Raw genomic sequence first — 20,430 nt, 5'->3', positions numbered from 1 at the left:
CCTGATCAGATTTTGTCCTTTGAAATGGGCTGGCTCCAAAGTCATCAGGGTGGGCTCCTCTTCGGCCATTTGATCATCTTTGCTTCTTTCTTCTTCCCTCAAGCGTTTTAGGTGAGGCTGGTGTTTTCTTCATGTCTGTTTCGATATTTCTTACTCAGACCAGTTGTTCAATCACGCTTCCTGTCTACACCCAACTCAATTGCTCGGCCATTCACACTTGAATCACTCAGGGCCAACTCCTAGCTGAAGAACTTACATTTTATTTTTAGAGCAAACCTTATTTCATTTTTGACAGTGTCTTTCACAATTAGATAGATACATTACATTGCACGGTGTGGCTTTTGTACTTAGAATAGGATTTTTACAAATATATTGGAAGCAGGTAAAATTAACAGATAAACTGGCCAGTGGACATAGTACAGACCTTTACAAACAATCTTAAAATTGTACGAAGTGCAGACAGACTTGAATTAACATTGAAAAGGGTAGACCAGTAAGAGGCAGTTTGAGGTGTTAGCTTTTGATGCAGACTGATGTGCCTTTTGGTAGGAAGGGGGGGCGTGTTGTGGCTCTGTTCTTACATATATTTCAAAAACAAGATTTTGGCCAACACCTCTAGCCCAGTATCCTGTCTTCCGACAGCGGTCATACAGCATGAGAATTAAGGCCTGTACCTTGGTTGCTAAAGCTGGAAACAGGCCGGACGGGGGCTAGCCTTTGAGAACTGCTGCGTGTTGGGAAGTTGGAAAAACTTACGGACTTTTTAAACTGCATGGGTGGCGGGATGTGCAACCTCCTCTCAAAATTAATAATGCTTTTAAGGATGAGGTATATGAAATAGTGAGTGGTGTGAGACCGTACACGGGCGGGTTAGAATGCAGCGTCAACGGGACAGGGCTTGGATTGAGGTTTAGGGTGCAGGGTTAAAGTTAGATTTAGGGTGAGGGTTAGAATGCACTGTTTAGGGTATAGTTAGGACATAGATTTAGCATTAAGGTATAGGGTTAAATTCATAGCTAGGGATTGGATTCAGAGGTAGGGTTTAGGGTTAAAGGTTTGGGGTTAGTTTTAAGGTTAAGGGTGTAGCAATGGAGTATAGGATTACAGTTATGATTGGGGTTAGCATTTGGGTTATGGATGGGGTATAGGGTTAGAGTTAAGGTTGGGGGTTAGATTGAAGGTGATGGATGGGGTACAGTTATGGTTAGGGGGTACTTTTAATACTTGGAGTTAAGGTTAGGGTTGAGGTGCTGGGAACAGAAGCCAGGCCATCTGAGTGTCAGCCCAATAATGCTACGGGACAGAGGTTTAGTATCCCCAATCATAAGAAAAAAAAAAAAAAGGGGGGCTGTGGTGGGGCATTCATAGAATCCCTGTGATCATCTAGCCTGCTCTCCTAATCTAGGGCAGAGGATTTCACTGAAAGAAATTTTCACTCCCCCTTCTACTGGGGGATGTGAACCCAGAACATCTAGTCATTGCTTGGCCAGCCAAAGCCATGAGCCACTAGCAGCACCTGAGAGAGGTAGGAAAAAGAAGCCAGCTTCTCTGAACGGCAGCCTTAGCCACTGGGCCACCCCAACACCTCCCGGCCGAGGGGATGGGGAGGGAGGCTTGCTGCACGGAGGCTGTGTTTTAAACGCACCCATCTGTTCTCTCCATCGAAACCAGCGGCTCCCAAAGTACGTTCCCGCCGTGTCTCTTGAAGTGTCACGCGCACCGCTCTCCTTTCAGTGCACGTGTATTTTAGCTGTCCGTGTTTCCGGATTCTGCAGTAAAATGAACGCCAAACGAAACCCACAGACTCGCAGATTTTAAGGCCAGCAGGGACATCCTCGTCACCCACGCCGACGTCTTACGCAGGGCAGAAACGCGCCCGCCCACTCTTGGAATGCACCTCGGCCTCTCGTTAAAAACCGCCCACGCCAGCTTGGAACAACTTCATGGTTTTAGGCAGCACATCCAAAAAGGAGCAGCGCAGCTCGCAGGAGAAGAAGCAGGGCTGTCGATGAGAGAGGGTGTCTTGGCCTGTCCCAGCACGCCCCAATGTCTTCATTTCGGTTGCAAGTTCCTCCTTGTTCTCCTCTGGAGGGTGGCCGAGCAGGAGCCAACGTTCTCAGCTCTCAGCTCTCCACAGAGGGTGCATTGGTGGGGGGGGGAATCCAACCCGTTTCGAGTAGCTCTGGGAATGCCTTTTATCAGAGAAATGTGGGCAGGGGAATCGTCCTCCTGCGCTGAGGCAGGACCAAGTAGATGTAGGCTGTCCCTGACCGGTGTTTGGCCAAGCTGTCCTTAAAACCCTGCAGTGGTGGGATTCCACATAGAATCCTAGAAGATGGGGGTTTAAAGGGACCTCAGGAGATGTCTAGTCCCACCCCCTGCTCAAAGCAGGACCAACTTCAGCTAAATCATCCCAGCCAGGGCTTTGTCAAGCTGGGCCTTGAAAACCTCGAAGGATGGAGATTCCCCCACCTCCCTAGGTAACCCATTCCAGTGCTTCACCACCCTCCTAGGGAAAAAGTTTTGCCTAATATCCAAAGTAGACCTCCCCCCCTGCAACTTGAGACCATTGCTCCTTGTTCTGTCATCTGCCCCCACCGAGAACAGCCTAGCCCCATCCTCCCTGGAACCCCCTTTCAGGTAGTTAAAGGCTGCTATCAAATCCCTCCTCATTCTTCTCTTCTGCAGACTAAACAAGCCCAGTTCCCTCAGCCTCTCCTCATAAGTCCTGTGCTCCAGCCCCCTAATCATTTTTGTTGCCCTCCGCTGGACTCTCTCCAACTTGTCCACATCCTTTTTGTAGTGGGGGGCCCAAAACTGGACACAATATTCTAAATGCGGCCTCACCAATGCCGAATAGAGGGGAATAATCACTTCCCGTGACCTGCTGGCAATGCCCCTCCTAATGCAGCCCAATATGCTATTAGCCTTCTTGACAACCAGGGCACACTGCTGACTCATCTCCAGCTTTTTATCCACTGTTACCCCCAGGTCCTTTTCTGCAGAGCTGCTGCCTAGCTCGTCGGTCCCCAGTCTATAGCTGTGCATGGGATTCTTCCATCCTAAGTGGAGGACTCTGCACTTTTCTTTGTTGAACCTCCTTAGATTTATTTTGGCCCAATCCTCCAGTTTGTTTAGGTCACTCTGTATCCTATCCCTACCTTGCAGGGTATCTACCACTCCCCCCAGCTTAGTGTCGTCCGCAAACTTGCTGAGGGTGCAATCTACCCCATCCTCCAGATCATTAATAAAGATGTTGAACAAAACCGGACCCAGGACCGACCCCTGGGGAACTCCGCTTGTGACCGGTTGCCAGCTAGACATGGAGCCATTGATCACTACTCGTTGAGCCCTATGCTCTAGCCAGTTCTCTATCCATTTTATAGTCCATTCATCCAACCCATACTTCTTTAACTTGCTGATAAGAATACTGTGTGAGACAGTATCAAAAGCTTTGCTAAAGTCAAGGTATATCACATCCACCGCCTTCCCTACATCCACAGAGCCAGTCACCTCATCATAGAAAGCAATTAGGTTGGTCAGGCATGACTTTCCCTTGGTGAATCTGTGTTGACTGTTCCTGATCACCTTCCTCTCTTCCAAGTGCCTTAAAATGGATTCTTTAAGGACCTGCTCCATGATTTTTCCAGGGATTGAGGTGAGGCTGACCGGTCTGTAGTTCCCTGGATCCTCTTTCCTCCCTTTTTTGAAGATGGGCACTATATTTGCTTTTTTCCAGTCCTCAGGGACCTCTCCCAATTGCCACGAGCTTTCAAAGATAATAGCCAATGGCTCTGAAATCACCTCAGCCAACTCCCTCAGCACCCTCGGGTGCATTGCATCCGGCCCCATGGACTTGTGCATGTCTAATCCTTCTAAATAGTCTTGCACCCGTTCCTTCAGCACTGCGGGATGTTCACCTCCTTCCCATTCTGTGCCACCCAGTACAGCAGTCTGGGAGCTGACCTTGTCTGTGAAGACAGAGGCAAAAAAGGCATTGAGTACCTCAGCTTTCTCCACATCCTCCGTCACTAGGTCGCCTCCCTCATTCTCTAAGGGGCCCACACTTTCCCGAATCTTCCTCTTGTTGGCAACATGCCTGTAGAAATCCTTCTTGTTCTCCTTCACGTCCCTTGCTAGCTGCAACTCCAATTGTGCTTTGGCTTTCCTGATTTCATTCCTGCACGTTCGAGCAGTGTTTTTATAATCCTCCCTAGTCATCTGACCAAGCTTCCACTTCTTGTAAGCTTCTTTTTTGCGTTTAAGTTCGCCAAGGACATCTTTGTTAAGCCAAGCTGGACGCCTACCATATTTGCTATTCTTTCTGCTCATCGGGATGGTTTGCTCCTGTGCCCTCAATAAGGTCTCTTTAAAATACAGCCAGCTCTCTTGGGTTCTTTCTTCTTCCCTCAAGCGGTTTAGGTGAGGCTGCTGTTTTCTTCATGTCTGTTTCGATATTTCTTACTCAGACCAGTTGTTCAATCACACTTCCTGTCTACACCCAACTCAATTGCTCGGCCATTCACACTTGAATCACTCAGGGCCAACTGCTAGCTGAAGAACTTACATATTATTTTTTGAGCAAACCTTATTTCATTTTTGACAGTGTCTTTCACAATTAGATAGATACATTACATTGCACGGTGTGGCTTTTGTACTTAGAATAGGATTTTTACAAATATATTGGAAGCAGGTGAAATTAACAGATAAACTGGCCAGTGGACATAGTACAGACCTTTACAAACAATCTTAAAATTGTACGAAGTGCAGACAGACTTGAATTAACATTGAAAAGGGTAGACCAGTAAGAGTCAGTTTGAGGTGTTAGCTTTTGATGCAGACTGATGTGCCTTTTGGTAGGAAGCGGGGGGGTTTGTGGCTCAGTTCTTACATATATTTCAAAAACAAGATTTTGGCCAACACCTTCAGCATGTGTTGGAGGTGCCAATTGGCTGAGCTTCTGATGAACTGACAGCCACATCCCCTGCTGCTTAACGAAGGCAGTGTAAGAACCGGCGGTGGGACAGGATTCGGAGACAACGCCGTGTCTCCGGCTCAGACAGACGAGCGGACAAGGGATCCCGCCAGAGACGCTTCTCCCGGCCTCACCACACAAGATGGGCGTCTACAAAGTCCGGGTTGCCAACGGGAACTTCCTGCTGGCCGGGATGCTCGGTTCTATCTCCATCACCTTGGTAGCGACTCACAAGGAAAGTGACAAGAAGCCCCTCGATAACTGCGGCAAAGATTTCAATCCCGGGGCGGTGAGTACAATTGGAATGGGGCCGGGTGCTGTGGACAGAACAGAAAGTATGGGGTCACTGATGCCCCTGACTTGGGGGTGTTTGATGATCAATCCTCAGCTTCTGGAGTCATGGGGTTATGCTGCTCATTTGAAAAAATACGGATTTTTCTCAAGTCCTCATGGTTGCATCGAAAACAGGAACCACGTGCAGCTTAAAACGTCTCCAACTAGTGGGTGATTTTTTCTTAAATCTCCAGTTCCTGGATTCCTGTGATTATGAGAGGCGGATGAAAGCTTTTATTGTGAGAATGTTACTGCTAGTGATAGAGAAGAGAAAGAGGTGAAATTTTTCAACTGTGTTTTTTTTTTTGCGGGGAGGAGGGAGGGAGGGAAAGTTGAAAAATGGATATTTGTCACATTTCCCAAATTGGCACGGGATCCACTGCACTGTTTCGGTTCCAAAAAAACCTCTGAAGAATCAGAATGTTTTGACTGGATCGTTTTCAAAGTGAAAGGCTTCCATTTCTCTGTTTCCTTTTTCCTTTTAGTTTTAATCTTGTTTACCACCTTGAAAAACGCTGGAGATCAAGGCAAAACATTTTGTTTCTGGGCCCAATGAAATAGTTTGTGTGATACGACCCGTGCCCAGGGTAGCCAACTGATAATGCCAAGGTCAGGGCAGGCTGCAAAAGGAGAGCGGATTCTCCTCACGCTGCTGGGTGACACTGAAGCCCGGCTTCCCAACCAGCCACGAACTGCTTCTGATTACCCCTCACTGGATATCAAGAAGCCAGTCCACGAATGCCCACAGCCCCCTTTACTGCATTTCAGCTCCAGGCTCCCAAATCAGCACCTGGTCCAGCAAAGAGACCAGTTACTAGAACTCGGTGCTCTTTACTAAAAAGGTTCCCTCTCACCCCAAGGGGTCAGCCACAGCACCAGTTCAATATAAGTTTGGATCTTACCTAAAATACCACGCTGTCAGCCAATCCTTCAGTGTCTAAACTAAAGGTTTATTGTAAAAAGAAAGAAATAAACCGTGAGAGAAATGTTAAAGGGTTAAAGTAAATCACAGATATAGAAATGATTAAAAGTCCATATACTTCAGGTTTCTGGAAGAATTGTGGAGTTGCAGCTTGTATAGTTTCCTCTGGTTCACATCCAGTACCTGGATGGGTCTAAGTCCTTCGGTTCAGCTGCAAGATGAATTGATCCAGAGATAGGTGTATGTCTGCAGACTGGACAGGAACAAAGACAAAATGGTTTCTCTTGCTTGATCTTATATACCCTCTGTCTTTTGGCCATGTGGCCTGTGAACTTTGCTGGAGCTAAAATGGAGTCCAGAGTCACATGGGCCAATCCTGGTGACTCTTCAGGTGTGCCTGGGGTCCAGTCACGTAAGCAGGTTCTGGTGACTCAGTGGTGATGCTGGCTTCTCTCTCTGGGCCCCTCGCACCTGGGAAGGCCTTAATGGGCCATTACACTGGCCATTGTTCTGCAGCCTTCCTATCTGGGGTGTTGCCCAGGCAGCACAATTGAAACACAGACATCTCAAATACATCTATAACTTCCCTTTCACATATTACACATGGAAATAAGTAATATTCTCTTACTTAGCATATCATAACCTTCCTAACCACACCTGGCATGGCATATCCCACATGGATTATTATGATTCTGCCATGCTGATGTCACACAATATACTAACTGCCCCCCCTCTCAAGTCAGCCCGCATGACAGTTTGTTCAACCAGAAATGATTTCACCAAATGTTTCTTTCTTTCTTTCTTCTTTTTTTTTTTTTTTGGTTTGACCAGAAATGAATTCTTTCTCCAATTTTGTTGGAATTGCTGAACTGAAAAATCCATTATATTCCTGCTGATGCCAGACATGAAGGATGGTCCTGTGATTAGGGTAGTTACCCAGGCTGTGTTAGATGCTGGTTCCATTCCGTGCTCTACCTCAATCTCCCTTTGTGACTGAGTGAAAGCCTTTCTGTGACTCTGTTCCCCCCCCCCTCTGAATAATGGGGATAATAGCCCTGTAGTACCTTGTATTGGGAGGGTGAAAGCATTAAAGATTGTCAGGTGCCTTGATACAAAGATGAGTGCCAGATAAGTACCTAAAGCAGATTAGATGCAGAGATGCTGCAGAAATATAAAGGAATTGATTCCTCTTTTTTTTTCTTTTCTTTTAATCTCATGATTTTTTAAACCACATTTACGTTAGATTTGGAGGGAGGCTAAGAAAGCCAGGAAATAGTTAACGGCGTTGGCATTTCTACTGTGTTGTTAACTCTCATGTCTGTATTGCCCGTCTCGTGGCATTGGGGTTGTCTCTTAAAGCCCCACCACCCGGAGGCAGGTGAATGGGTGAGAATCTAGGTTTTGTCAACACAAACCCACACGCTCCATTTCTCCTGCTTGCAGGGGTGGGGGGAAAAAATAAAAAGCTGGAAAAGGTGACCTCTGTGTCTAGTAATAAAGATAATTAATAAATAATGGGGCATTCAACGAAAGCAGAAAAAACGTAATCGGATGAAAGGGCTTAACGCAGCTTTCCCTGCTGCCAAATGGAAGAGCTGAGTGAGGTTTTTGCAGCGGGATTAAAACTTTCTATGAGCAATCGCAGTGTCATCCAGAGTCCCACCTACTGCAGTGAACCTCTGCAAGGGTTACACTGGCTGCCTTGCGCTTGCTGGTCCCCAGGCAGTTCCCAAGTGCCTTAAGCCAGGGTGGCACCGAGGGTGGTTGCAAAAATATTTCTTCTCTTGCTCACCCCGAGTTGCTTATCTCAATGGCTGTTATGGGAGACGGGATACTGGGCTAAGCTGGGCCCATTGCTCTGACCCGATGTGACGAGGTGGAGATATTCTTGAGGTTTTCTCCAAGTGCTGGGTGTGTGTGTGCCTCAGTTCCCCCCCCCCCCCATGTTACTCATGTGTTTCGGTGACGGGGCCCAGGGGTGTGATCATTGCGGATGTCACGAGAGGGTGAATGGGCCTTCTCTGGCCACATGTATGCAGACCTAGCCACGACCCCTCTGCCGTGGGTCAAGCATAGAGGGATTGCTATGCTATGCTATTGCTATAGAGGGATTGAGTTCTACTCCTGCAAGGCTATGCTGAGGTACCACAGGTTGTGGCCAAACCAGTAAACCTTGGCTTCTGCCTCCAGGCTAATACCAGAGAGGTGCCTATTAGAACAGTAGTTGCAACAGTGACCCAGCTGATCTGCGTTGCCTTGGAGACTTCCGAGCAAGCGGGGGGGGGCGCAGCAGGCCAACAAGTGTTCTAATATCTGGGGGGGGAGGGGAGGCAGAGGGTGACGGGAAACCCCTTTGTGGCTGGATTGAATCCTGCGCCTCACGCTCCAGTTTCTCCCCCCACCCCCAGCTGCAGGTGGAGGAATTCAAGCTGTCCTGCCGGCGCTGGCTGGGCGACATCGTCCTGGTGCGGCTCCACAAGGAGCCCTACTTCTTCTACCCCAGCGACAACTGGTACTGCAGCTACGTGGAGGTCGTCTCCCCCCACGGGCAGCTGTACCGCTTCCCCTGCTACCAGTGGGTCAAGGGCTACCACACCCTGGAGCTGCGGGAGGGCAAAGGTAGGAGCCTGGGAGCTGACGGAAGGTGCTTGGGGCCTTATCTATCTGTCTGTCTATCTGTCTGTCTGTCTATCTATCACATTCTCTCCTCTCCCCTCCAGCCCAGATGGTTAGCGATGACGCCGATTGCCCATTGCTGCAGCAGCAGCGGCTGGCTGAGCTGAAGCAGCGTCAGGAGAGCTATGGGTGAGTGAGCCCCCCGTGGCGGGAGGGGAGCTCCCCAGGGGTCAGGCCTGCGCGGGGTCCCGGGGATGGAGGGTGCGGTGGGAATTGCAGGCCAGGTGGGCCCGGGATGGCGGCGGAGGGTGGCTGCATTTGGAGGGGCAGTGGACGGCCAGGGTTAACGTCCCCCGTGGTCTCTCCCCCGCCAGGTGGAAGGAGTACGCCCCCGGGCTGCCCCGGTGCCTGGACGTGGAGAACATCATCGAGCTGGACTGCAACACCATGTACTCCTTCTCCAAGAGCACCAACTTCCTGCTTCGCGGGGGCAATGCGTGAGTGCGGCTTCCCCGCGGCCCAGACCCTTCCCAGGGCCTAACCCCTAACTTAACCCTATAAACTATCCCTATCCCTATCCACTAACCCTATTCATTAACCCTCTACACAACCTTACCCCGTACACTGACCCTTCCCCTATAAACCAACCCTATCTCTAAACACAACCACATTCACTAACCCTAACCCTATAAACTAACTCTTCTCCTATACACTAACCCTATTAACTAACCCTCTACCCCATACACTGACCCTTCCCTTATGAACTAACCCCACCTCTATACACAAACACATACACTAACCCTAACCCTATACACTAACCCTAACCCAATACACTCCGCCTAGACACTAACCGTATACAATAACCATAACCATACCCCTATAAACTAACCCTAACACTATACACAAGCCTATTCACTAACCATGACCCTAGCCCTATACATTAAACCTAACCCGATACACTCACCGTATTCACTAACCCTTACCCTGTACACAAACCCTAACCCTATAACCTCTATACACAAACCCATTCACTAACCATAACCCTAATCCTAACTCCGAACCTCCCTCTATATCCCAACCATAATCTGTGCCCTGACGCTTATCCCTTTCCATATTCTATATCCTAATCTGATCTCTCCCCATCTCTCTATCTCTCTATCTATCTATATATCCCATACACCCCTTGTAGTAAAGGAGAGCAGCTTGAAAACGTGACCCAGGTGGAACCCACACAGCAACGCTGCCTGAGTCTGCCAAGAGCCGGGGTCCGTCGCGCTGACGGGGGCATCTGCCCTGAGCGTGGCCTCCACTTTGCCACCCGTGTGTCTCCGGGGGACCGATGGGGGACCTCACTGTTAATCCTTGCTCTCGAGGGGATGAAGGGCCAAATTATCAGTCAGGGCACAGGGGGCCCCGAGTCAGGGTGTGTCTAGAGCTTGTCCCAGCCCTTAGTGCAGTGGGGGGGTCATGGGCTGGGAGACTTAGCCGCCAGCTCCTCCCACATCCCTGCCCCAAGCCCCCCCTCGGGGCTCACACCCGCTCGCTCTCTCGTCCCATCCCCCCCGCCCCTCTAGGCAGCTGGAGCTGCGGCTGAAAGGTTTCCTGAGCTGCACCAACTCCTGGGCGAAGCTGGACGACATCAGCAAGGTTTTCTGCTTCAACAAGACCCCGATCACAGGTGGGCGACCCCCCCCCCCGCTTCCCACTCACCTGACCCCCGTGAGCATTATGTACAGCGCAAGATGCTTGTGATGTGTGTGAGATGCAAGCGGTGGGAGATCTCCAGTCCCCCCATGTGCCAGTTCCGGCCCAGATCCCCACCGAGAGGGGGTCCCCGTCGTGCCCAGACACACAGCGAGAGGCGGCCCCCGGCCGGCAGCGCTCACCCGCTCTCTACCCATAGGTGGGACCGTGAGCCCCATTCCCCAGTGAGAGGAGGCCAAGGCCCCCCCCCACCCCTGAGAGATGCAGAAAGTCCCCCGAGGAGCCCGGGGTGGGAATAGGACCCGACTCCCCTGAGCACCCCCGGCCCAGCGCTTTGACCCCACGGCCGCCCTGGTGCTGTGTCCCCCAGAGTACGTGCAGGCGCACTGGCGCGAAGATGCCTTCTTCGGGTACCAGTTCCTGAACGGGGTCCACCCGGTGCTGATCCGGCGATGCACACAGCTGCCCAGCAACTTCCCCGTCACGCCGGACGTGGTGGCCGGCTGCCTGGGCGAGGGCACCACCCTGCCGGAGGAGCTGGAGGTGAGTGGGGCGCCGGGGTTCCCCCGTGGGACCCGGACACAGGCTGGAGCTCTCGCGCCGGCATCACTCCGCCGTCGCGCAAGGCGGAAGCAGCCACGGGCCAGGGGAGTCCGGTGGGTCCTGCGCCAGAGGCCCTAGCCACGCTAGCGGCGGGCATTTGGCTCCGGGGTTTAATCCCAGGGCACTGCTGCAGGAAGCGCACAGCGCTGGGAGGGGGCACTGCCGTGGGAAGCGCACAGCACCGGCGTCTCAGCTCTGCGGCCCCAGATGCGCTGGCCTTTCCCAGCAGCCCCGCACTCTGCTCTGCTCTCCTTGTGCCCTGCAGAAGGGGAACATCTTCATCGCTGACTACAAAATCCTAGAGGACATCCCGGCCACCAAGATCAACGGCTACCGGCAGTGCATCGCCGCGCCCCTCTGCCTGCTGCACCTACAGCCCTCCGGGGAGATCGTCCCTGTGGCCATCCAGGTGAGCAGCCCCCTGTGCCCCCACACGTTGACCAGCGGGAGCACCCCCGCAACTCCCGGCCCCTGCATGTTCCCAGGGCTGGAGACTGTGGTCTAAAGGACTGGCTCAGAGAGAGAACCCAGGAGTCCTGGTCCCCAGCCCCCTGCTCTAACCACTCAAACCCACTCACCTCCCAGAGCTGGAACAGAACCCAGAAGTCCTGGCTCCCTAATCCCCCTCACCACACCTCTGGGTCACACTGATCTTCGCTGGCCTTTCTGCTGATTCCCCTGCTGTCTCTGAACACCAGCTCTTCTCCCCTGGGTCTGAATGCCCGTTCAGGCACACGCCCTGTCTGTCCCTTCCACAGCGTCCGGGGTTGGGGTAAAATGAGGGTACAGAATGGGATTAGGGTTAAAGTTTAGGATGAGGGTATAGAGTACAGCTAAGGTAGGGGTATAAAGTAGGGTTAGAATGTAGCGTGGGGCCAGGGATTAAGGGTAGCGTATAGAATGGGGTTAGGGTCAGAATTAGAGGTTAGGGTTAGAGGTTAGGGTTAGGGTGTAGAGTAGGGGTAAGAGCCAAATCCCGACGCAGGCTCGATGGGCCCAAGGGACAGGTCCAGGGCGGCAGAGAGCGGGCGGAAACCAGGCTAGATAGATGCACACCCCGGTTGTGTCCAACTGGCTGTAGGCATTGGCACCCCAGATGCCTTTGCGTGCCTCCAGATGTGCGTATACCCCCCCCCAGAAGTGCCCAGCTGTGTGTGTCTGTGTCTGTGGGGGGAGTGCCGATGCCCAATGTGTGTGTGTGTGCGTGTGAGAGCGGTGTGTATATGCACACCCCAGCTCTGTGTGTGCCCAGTTGTGTGTGCAGGTGCACCCCAGCGCTCCGTGTGTGCCCAGTTGTGTGTGTTTGCACACCCCTGCTCTCTGCCTCTCCTCTTTGTAACGGCGGATTTGCTGCTCCGTTGTGTCCCCTGATCTCGGCAGTCAGGTCCCAGCCGCAGGGCTCCCCCGGGGGGTCAGCAGGATTCACCCGCCCGGCCTGTGCCCACCCGCCCCTAGCTCCCCCATGTCTCTCTCCCCCACAGCTCAGCCAGAGCCCAGGTCCGGACAGCCCCATCTTCCTGCCCAGCGACTCCGAGTGGGACTGGACCCTGGCCAAGACCTGGGTGCGCAACGCCGATTTCCTCGTGCACGCGCTGGTCAGCCACTTGCTTCTCACCCACCTGATCGACGAGGCCTTCGTCCTGGCCACCTGCGCCAGCTGCCCCTCTGCCACCCGCTCTTCAAGGTGAGGGAGGGGCCGGGCCGCCAGAGGCTCCCGGTGTGCCGCCAGCTGTGCCCAGCTGTGTGTAGCAAATGTGTGTGCATGCCAGATGTGTGTGTGGGTATGCCAGAGGTGCCCAGCTGTGCCGCTGACGTGCAGTTGGGTCCCAATGGGTCAGTGTGAGTATATCAGATATCCCGGAAGGGCTCGGCTGGGTGGGTGGGGGCTGTGATCTGTGTGTGCCGCCAGCTGTGCCCAGATGGGACGGGAGGGGCCATATGCCAGGAGAGGCTTGCCACATAGGTGTGTAACAAAGGCCCGCTCTGTGTCGGTGCACCAGTTTTGTGTGTGTGTGTGTGTGTGTGTGTGTGTGTGAGAGAGAGAGAAGTGTCCAGCTGTTGCGGAAGTGTCCCAGAGGTGTCCTGCACCGTGCGCTGCCCCACTGTTCGTGCGGGAAGACCCTGACAGTGACAGCGTGCCAGACGGGCCCCCCTGCCTGCCCTCCAGATGTGTGCCATGGCCTGGGCGCGGGCCAGATGTGCCCAGCATGCCAGGCTGGGGCAGGCGGGCACGGCTGCCTGCTAACCCTCACCCCCCCACACACCCCGTGTCTCTTCCCTTCCCCAGCTCCTGGTGCCCCACACGCGCTACACCCTGCACATCAACGTCCTGGCCAGGACCCTGCTGCTCCGACACGGAGGGATTTTTGATAAGGTAAGAGGGGCATAAGACCTGGCTCCCAGCCCCCCCCACCCCTTCCCAGAGCCCATATAGCACCCAGGAGTCCTGGCTCCCAGCCCCCCCTGCTCTAACCCACCAGCCCCCACTCCCCTCCCACAGCTGGGGCGAGAACCCAGGAGTCCTGACCCCCAGCCCCCCACATGTACCGTGTTGCACTTAGTGTTGTGCGATGGGGTTCAAACTACTCACCGCGGATGCGCCTCTTGGGGGCTGATCGGGCAATTTGCTCGCCACTAGCCGGATGCCCCGGATTGCCCCTGGTTGCTCAGCCGCTGCCTCAATCTTACCCGCAGGGTCGCCTTCCTCTCTGGGGCTCGGCTTGAGTTCTCCCCTTCCAGGGTGTCCGTCGTGTCTCTCGGGACAAGCCAACCCTCAGTCCTCCAAGGCCGTCTTCTCTCCAAGGCTCTGCCGTTTCCCCAGTTCCAGCCCTGGGACCCTACGCTCCGCGTCTCCGGTCTAGACACTCCCAGACCAGGCTGCTCTGCTCTATTCTGGCGCCTCTGGGTTTACCACCTGTCCGAGCTGTCCTCCACTCCCCAGGGTTACTTCCCCCTTTGGCTTCTTCCCTGTGATCTCTAGCAAACCCCCCTCTTGGTCCGGGAGTCACTGCAGACAGTTTCCCCCTGCAGCCCCCTTCCATTCTCAGTGTCACAGACGCACCCCGCTTTTTCCTCCTCAGCTGAGCTTCATCCTTAATTAAGTGTTATCGAACCCCGGCTCCCCTTCCAGGAGAAGCCTGTGAGGTTCCTTGGCCCATGTAACCACCCCACGCTGTGGCGGACTGACTCTTTGCAACACGAGACACCTGTGTTGTCTTAGATTCGGCGAATCCTAGAAGATGAGGGTTGGAAGGGACCTCAGGAGGCATCTAGTCCCACCCCCTGCTCAAATCCCGACTAAATCATCCCAGCCAGGGCTTTGTCAAGCCAGGCCTTAAAAACCTCTAAGATTGGAGATTCCCCCACCTCCCTAGGTAACCCATTCCAGTGCTTGACCTCCCTTCTAGGGAAAAAGCTTTTCCTAATATCCAGCCTAGACCTCCCCCCCTGCAACTTGAGACCATTGCTCCTTGTTCTGTCATCTGCCACCACTGAGAACAGCCTAGCTCCATCCTCCCTGGAACCCCCCTTCAGGTAGTTAAAGGCTGCTATCAAATCCCCCCTCACTCTTCTCTTCTGCCGACTAAACAAGCCCAGTTCCCGCAGCCTCTCCTCATAAGTCCTGTGCTCCAGCCCCCTCATCATTTTCCTTGCTCTCCACTGGACTCTCTCCAACATGTCCACATCATTCCTGTAGTGGGGGGCCCAAAACTGGACACAACACTCCAAGTGCGGCCACACCAGTGCCGAATAGAGGGGAATAATCACTGCCCTCGATCTGCTGGCAATGCTCCTACTAATGCAGCCCAATATGCTGTTAGCCTCCTTGGCAACCAGGGCACACTGCTGACATATTCAGTTTCTTATCCACTGTAACCCCCAGGTCCTTTTCTGCAGAACTGCTGCATAGCTCGTCAGTTCCCAGTCTGTAGCTGTGCCTGGGATTCTTCCCTCCTAAGTGCAGGACCCTGCACTTATCCTTGTTGAACCTCATCAGGTTTCTTTTGGCCCAATCCTCCAATTTGTCCAGGTCACACTGTATCCTATCCCTGCCCTCCAGCGTATCTACCACTCCCCCTAGCTTAGTGGCACCTGCAAACGTGCTGAGGGTGCGAACTACCCCATCCTCCAGATCATTAATGAGTGTTGTAACAGAGGGGGCTCAGACACTGAAAGCTGTGTCTGTGGTCCCTTCCCACGGCGTGAGTGTGACCCGAAAGGGGTTGAACGTGCTGATCGCCAAGGCCATGCAACAGCTGATGTATGACTCCCTGTGCGTCCCTGACGACATCGAAGCCCGGGGAGTCGGCTCCATCGCCAACTACTTCTACCGGGATGATGGGTTGAAGGTGTGATCTGCCATTGAGAGGTAAGGGCTGCAGCGGCAGGGGGGGAGGGTGTGGGAAAGAAAAGAGAAAATCCAACCTTGGGAGTCCTCACGAGGCCTCGAGCTGGTCGGAAAAATGGATTCCCCGTCCCATGGGAAAATCCCACGCTTTCACAGAGGGAAAAACCCACATCTGACATCAAACAAAACTCCCCCAAAATTTCTCTCTGGGTCATCTGGGAAGGGTTGGTTTTGACACAGTCACGATGTTTTCGGTTCAGTCTGGAACCCGGTGCAAGCTGTGGTTAGCTCCTATCAAAATCAAAGGCATTTCAAAAAGAAAAACCATGGCACGAGAAACCGAAACCTTCCCTCTGGGGCACAGCAAAAATGGGAAGGGCGACATCATCTAGTTCTGGCTCCACGCTAATCCTGGGCCGAGTCACGTTCACCATAGCCTGAGCGGGAATGTCCCCACGGCCGTTTCTCGGGCCCCGATCTCAGTCAGGATCTTTTCAGCGCCTGTCGCAACAGGGGCACTGATCTATCAGGGTCTTGAGGTGCTATGGGACTGAGCCAGGTGCTGTATAGACCTCGACGAAGACAACTAAAGGAGGAAAAGACCAAGGTCCGGGGCGGGAATTGCCCAGCTCAAGAGCATCCGGAGACTCTATGGCAATGCCGGGAACCGAACCCAGAACTTTTGTTTCTTAGGCCTGGTTCACACTGGGGACTTAGTTCGATTTAAAGTCCCTTAATTCGAATTAATTACCCCCGCGTTTACACTGGCGCCATTGTTAATTCGAATTAAGGTGCCTGTAAAATCGAATTAATAAGACCACCTTTGCAAGTGGTGTAGCACCTAATTCGAATTTATTAATTCAAATTAGTGTCAGTGTGAACGTAATGTTAGTCTGCTGCCTTAACCAGCCCAGAAAGGAGGTTGATGACAGGGACTCTTGGTCCCGGGGCGGGTGCGTGGCAGAGCTGAGCCGCTTTGGTTAATGGCCCTGGATGGGACTGCAGCATATATCCTGGCGCCACTGTTTCCCCGCATCCTGACTTCCATCTCTGGCACTGGTGGACAAACTGGGTTTCCCCTCCTGTGAAAACTCTTGAGATTTCAAAGATATTTCCGGCCCGAATCAGGAGGAAAAGTTAAATTTGCAGAAATGTTCACAGCTCCAAAAATCCAAACAAACACACAAAAGCAAACGGCCACAAAAACACATAAGACACAAAAAAACATACACATACCAACACAAACACATACCCACAAACATCCCAAAGCACACAAACACCTACAAAAAAACACAAACACACACCCACAAACTCACAAAAACAAACACAGGCACCCACCACATGCGTGCACACACACACACAAACAAACTCACAAAAACAACCACAAACACCCATCCACAAACAAACACAGAGACAAACACGCAAAACCGAACACACACCCACAAACACATAGCCACAAACTTACCAAAACAAAAACAGACATCCATAAAAACACACACAGAGACTCACAAAAACAAACACATACAAACTAACAAACAAATCCTTATGCATCAATCGGAATGTTTTCTTTCAATGCTTTCCAAAGGTTTCATTTAGATTTCAACCCTTATTTTAAAAAAGAAATTTTCATTTAGTTTTTAACTAATTAGCAGTGATTTCAAACACGAAGTGGGAAAACCAGAACCTTTGGTTTCCAAAATGATGCAACATTTGCAATCGTTTCTTCTTCTCCTCACCAAATTTTCCGAGTTGGGAAATCCACCGAACCCGACCTTCCCCCGCCATGTGGGTGAGTCGTGATATTTGTGGGTGGAAAAGGGCTTTGTAGAGAAATTCCCGCAGGTGGCAGGCACTCTCTGAGCGCCGGGGGAGATCTCTGCTTGGGGCATAGCTTCTGGGTGGGGCACAGAGAGAGGGCTGATTACAGACAACGCGCCCAGCACTGGGCATCAACCCACATGGGCTGACACTTCTCTCCTCTTCCTAGCTTCGTCTCTGGTATCATCTAGCACTATTACCGCAGCGATGCCCACATCCAGGTAGATGGTGAACTGCAGGCCTGGGCAGACGAGATCTTCCATGAAAGCTTCCTGGGGAACCAGGAGTCTGGTATGGGCCATGGGAATGCAGAGTCACCGGGCTCTATGCAGGGGACGTCTCCGGACTGGGTGACACAGGATGCTAAATGACGGTGGTTCAGATCCCAGCTGGTGTCAATGGGCGTCTCTCCGTTGGACTCAATGGGGCCAGATCCCGGCTGGCGTCAATGGGCGTCTCTCCACTGGAGTCAATGGGGCCAGATCCCAGCTGGTGTGAATGGGCGTCTCTTCAGTGGGATCGACGCTGATTTCCACCTACTTCAGGAGGTGACAGAGGAATTACTCACTCAGTTACCCTGACATGGAGACCGAGGGACAAGGACCCCGAGGGCAAACAGCCCCAGAGGCTGGGGTCATGACCCTGGGAGGGGAGCAAAGTCCCCAACCCCCCAGGGACAGGGTGGCCTATTGGGTTGTGGGTCACAACAGTGGGAGGGGGCTGTGGGAACAACCCCCCTGTGGGAACGTGAGCAGCGGGAAGCTGGCCCGGGGCAGAGCTGAGTCCTGGCGCAGGGGAGCGACTCCCCAAGGGAGGCTCCGGCAGAGGGAGGCAGCGAAACCGGCTCAGCTGGTTCCCAGCCACGGAGCCACGGATCAGAGCCAGGCCGGGCCAGTGACGACTTTTCTTCATCCTGCAGGCCTCCCCTCCTCTCTGCAGAGCATCCCCGAGCTGGTCAAGTACCTGACCATGTGGATCTACTGCTGCTCGGCCCGGCATGCTGCCCTCAATAACGGGCAGGTAAGACGAGGCCAGCTGGGCCACCCAGGGCCCCATTCCCTGCCCCACACCAGGGCCTGGGGTCCAGCCACCGACCCACCGTCCCTGCACCCCATTGTGCCCTGAGGTCCAGCCACCGACCCCCCAAACTCCTAGCTGCCCTGGCTCCCAGCCCTCAGGGAGACCCCAGACATCTCAGGACCCAGCCCCCATAGCCATGCTCAGCCCCACCCAACCCACCCACCCCCCTTCACCTCCCCACCCAGTGCCCATAGGTGAGATGCTGGCAAAGCCCAGGTCCCCTGGCTGAGCCGGGTCCTGCCCATGCTGGTATCCCCCGGGAGGGGCGGGGTAGGAGTCCCCGGCTATGCTGGGTGTGGGGTACCCGGCTGCACTGACCACAGGGTCTCTCTGCGCCGCAGTATGACCTGTGCGCCTGGATGCCCAACTTCCCGCCATCCATGAGGAACCCCCCACCCATGGCCAATGGCACCGGCTACCTGGACACCATCCCGGAGGTCAACACCACCAGCCTCATCCTCTTCACGCTCTGGGTCCTCTGCTGTGAGCCGCGTGACTTGGTAAGGACATGGGCGCAAAGGGGCGCTGTGGGGCGGGGAGCGGAGTGGGGATCAGCAGGGGGCGCTGTTGGGTGGGGAGCAGGGCAGAGATCAGCAGGGGGTGCTGTGGGGCAGGGAGTGGGGTCGGGATCAGTAGGGGGTGTGTGGGGTAGGGAGCAGGGTAGAGATCAGCAGGGGGCGCTGTGGGGCAGCGAGGAGGGCGGGGATCAGAAGGGGGCGCTGTGGGGCAGCGAGCAAGGTGGAGATCAGCAGGGGGTGCTGTGGGGCGCCGTCCTTCCTTGGCCTAAACTCTTCTCAGTCTGGCTACACAGCCATGAAACACCTTCCCCACACTGAAGGGCAGATATGGGATCCCCGTAAAATCAGTTGCCCCGCACCAGAGGTGGACGCATCTCAGCGCCAGGCGAGGGAGTCCTTCCGTGCTCTCCCTCACCACTCTCCCATTCCCTTGCAGAGACCTCTGGGCATGTACCCCGACGAGCACTTCACAGAGGAGGAGCCCAAGCAGCTGATCACAGCCTTCCAGGGGCGCCTGGCCCAGATCTCCCAGGAGGTCCAGGAGAGGAACAAATCCCTGCCCATCCCCTACCGCTACCTGGATCCCCAGCAAGTTGAGTACAGCATGTCCATCTGAGCCCGGCGGGTGAGCCCCTGGGGCGGCCGCTGGGAACACCGGCCTCATTGCGTCGGTCCTGTAATCCTGTCCCAGGAGCAATAAAACACAGACTGGTTGGCTGAATGGCTGATTATGTCGAGTGGGTTAGAGCAGGGATGCTGGGGGCCAGGATTCCAGGGTTCTCTCCCTGTCTCTGGGAGGGAAGTGAGGTCTGGTGGGTTAGAGCTGGGGGCCTGGGAGCCAGGACTCAGAGTTGCTGCAGACTTTCAGAAGATGGTATCACTAGGGCAGCCAAAGAGATTTCTGCTTTTTCCCCAGTCTGTGAATATTTACATGAATTAAAAAGCACATTAAATTAATCTCAAACACTGATGTTATGTCATGTTCCAGATACCATAGTCAGAGGGAAGTGGATGGAATCTAATATTATAATTTAAAGGTTTGTAGAAGGGGAGTTGCCTATAAACGACACAGCTTGGGGCAAAATATTATAAACTATAATGCCAGAATTTAGCTCTGGTGCAATCCTGTTAGGAAATGCAGGGGTTGCATTCATACTGGTTTCTTTTAGCTTAGGCATAAAGTGAAGAAGTTGGGTGAATGTTTGCGATCAGGCATGTTGTGCTATCAAGTTAGTGAAATCCACCTGCATCGAAAGAGGCAATAAATGAAAGGCACCCAAACCAAAGAGCGTGTTTATCAGGACACTTGACCACAGAGAGGAATAATCAGGAATGTAAAATACAGGCGCAACTCAGTCATACATACCAAGGTCTTACGACTGGTGTTAAAAAAAGGGGAGAACAGAAATGGAAGAGTATATATAGCTGGAGATCAACAGGTCTTAAAGTGACTTTGCATTGCGTGACAGTGCTAAACCAAGTTTAAAGTGCATCCAAGAACACGGAGGGACTT

At 53.2% G+C, this 20,430-nt stretch overlaps 1 pseudogene; it reads left to right on the top strand.

Annotated features, from left to right (window-relative positions):
* Positions 1 to 5,117: 5,117 nt before the first annotated feature.
* On the top strand, positions 5,118 to 19,533 carry LOC137158656 (hydroperoxide isomerase ALOXE3-like; annotated as a pseudogene).
* The last annotated feature ends 897 nt before the right edge of the window (positions 19,534 to 20,430 follow it).

This window comes from Emydura macquarii, unplaced genomic scaffold (genome assembly GCF_026122565.2).
Source record: "Emydura macquarii macquarii isolate MOO-44397 ecotype Brisbane River unplaced genomic scaffold, CSIRO-AGI_Emac_v2 contig_1781, whole genome shotgun sequence".
In the NCBI taxonomy this organism is placed as follows: domain Eukaryota; kingdom Metazoa; phylum Chordata; order Testudines; family Chelidae; genus Emydura; species Emydura macquarii.
The sequence above is the reverse complement of the archived record's forward strand: the minus strand, read 5'-3'. Positions and strand labels throughout refer to the sequence as shown.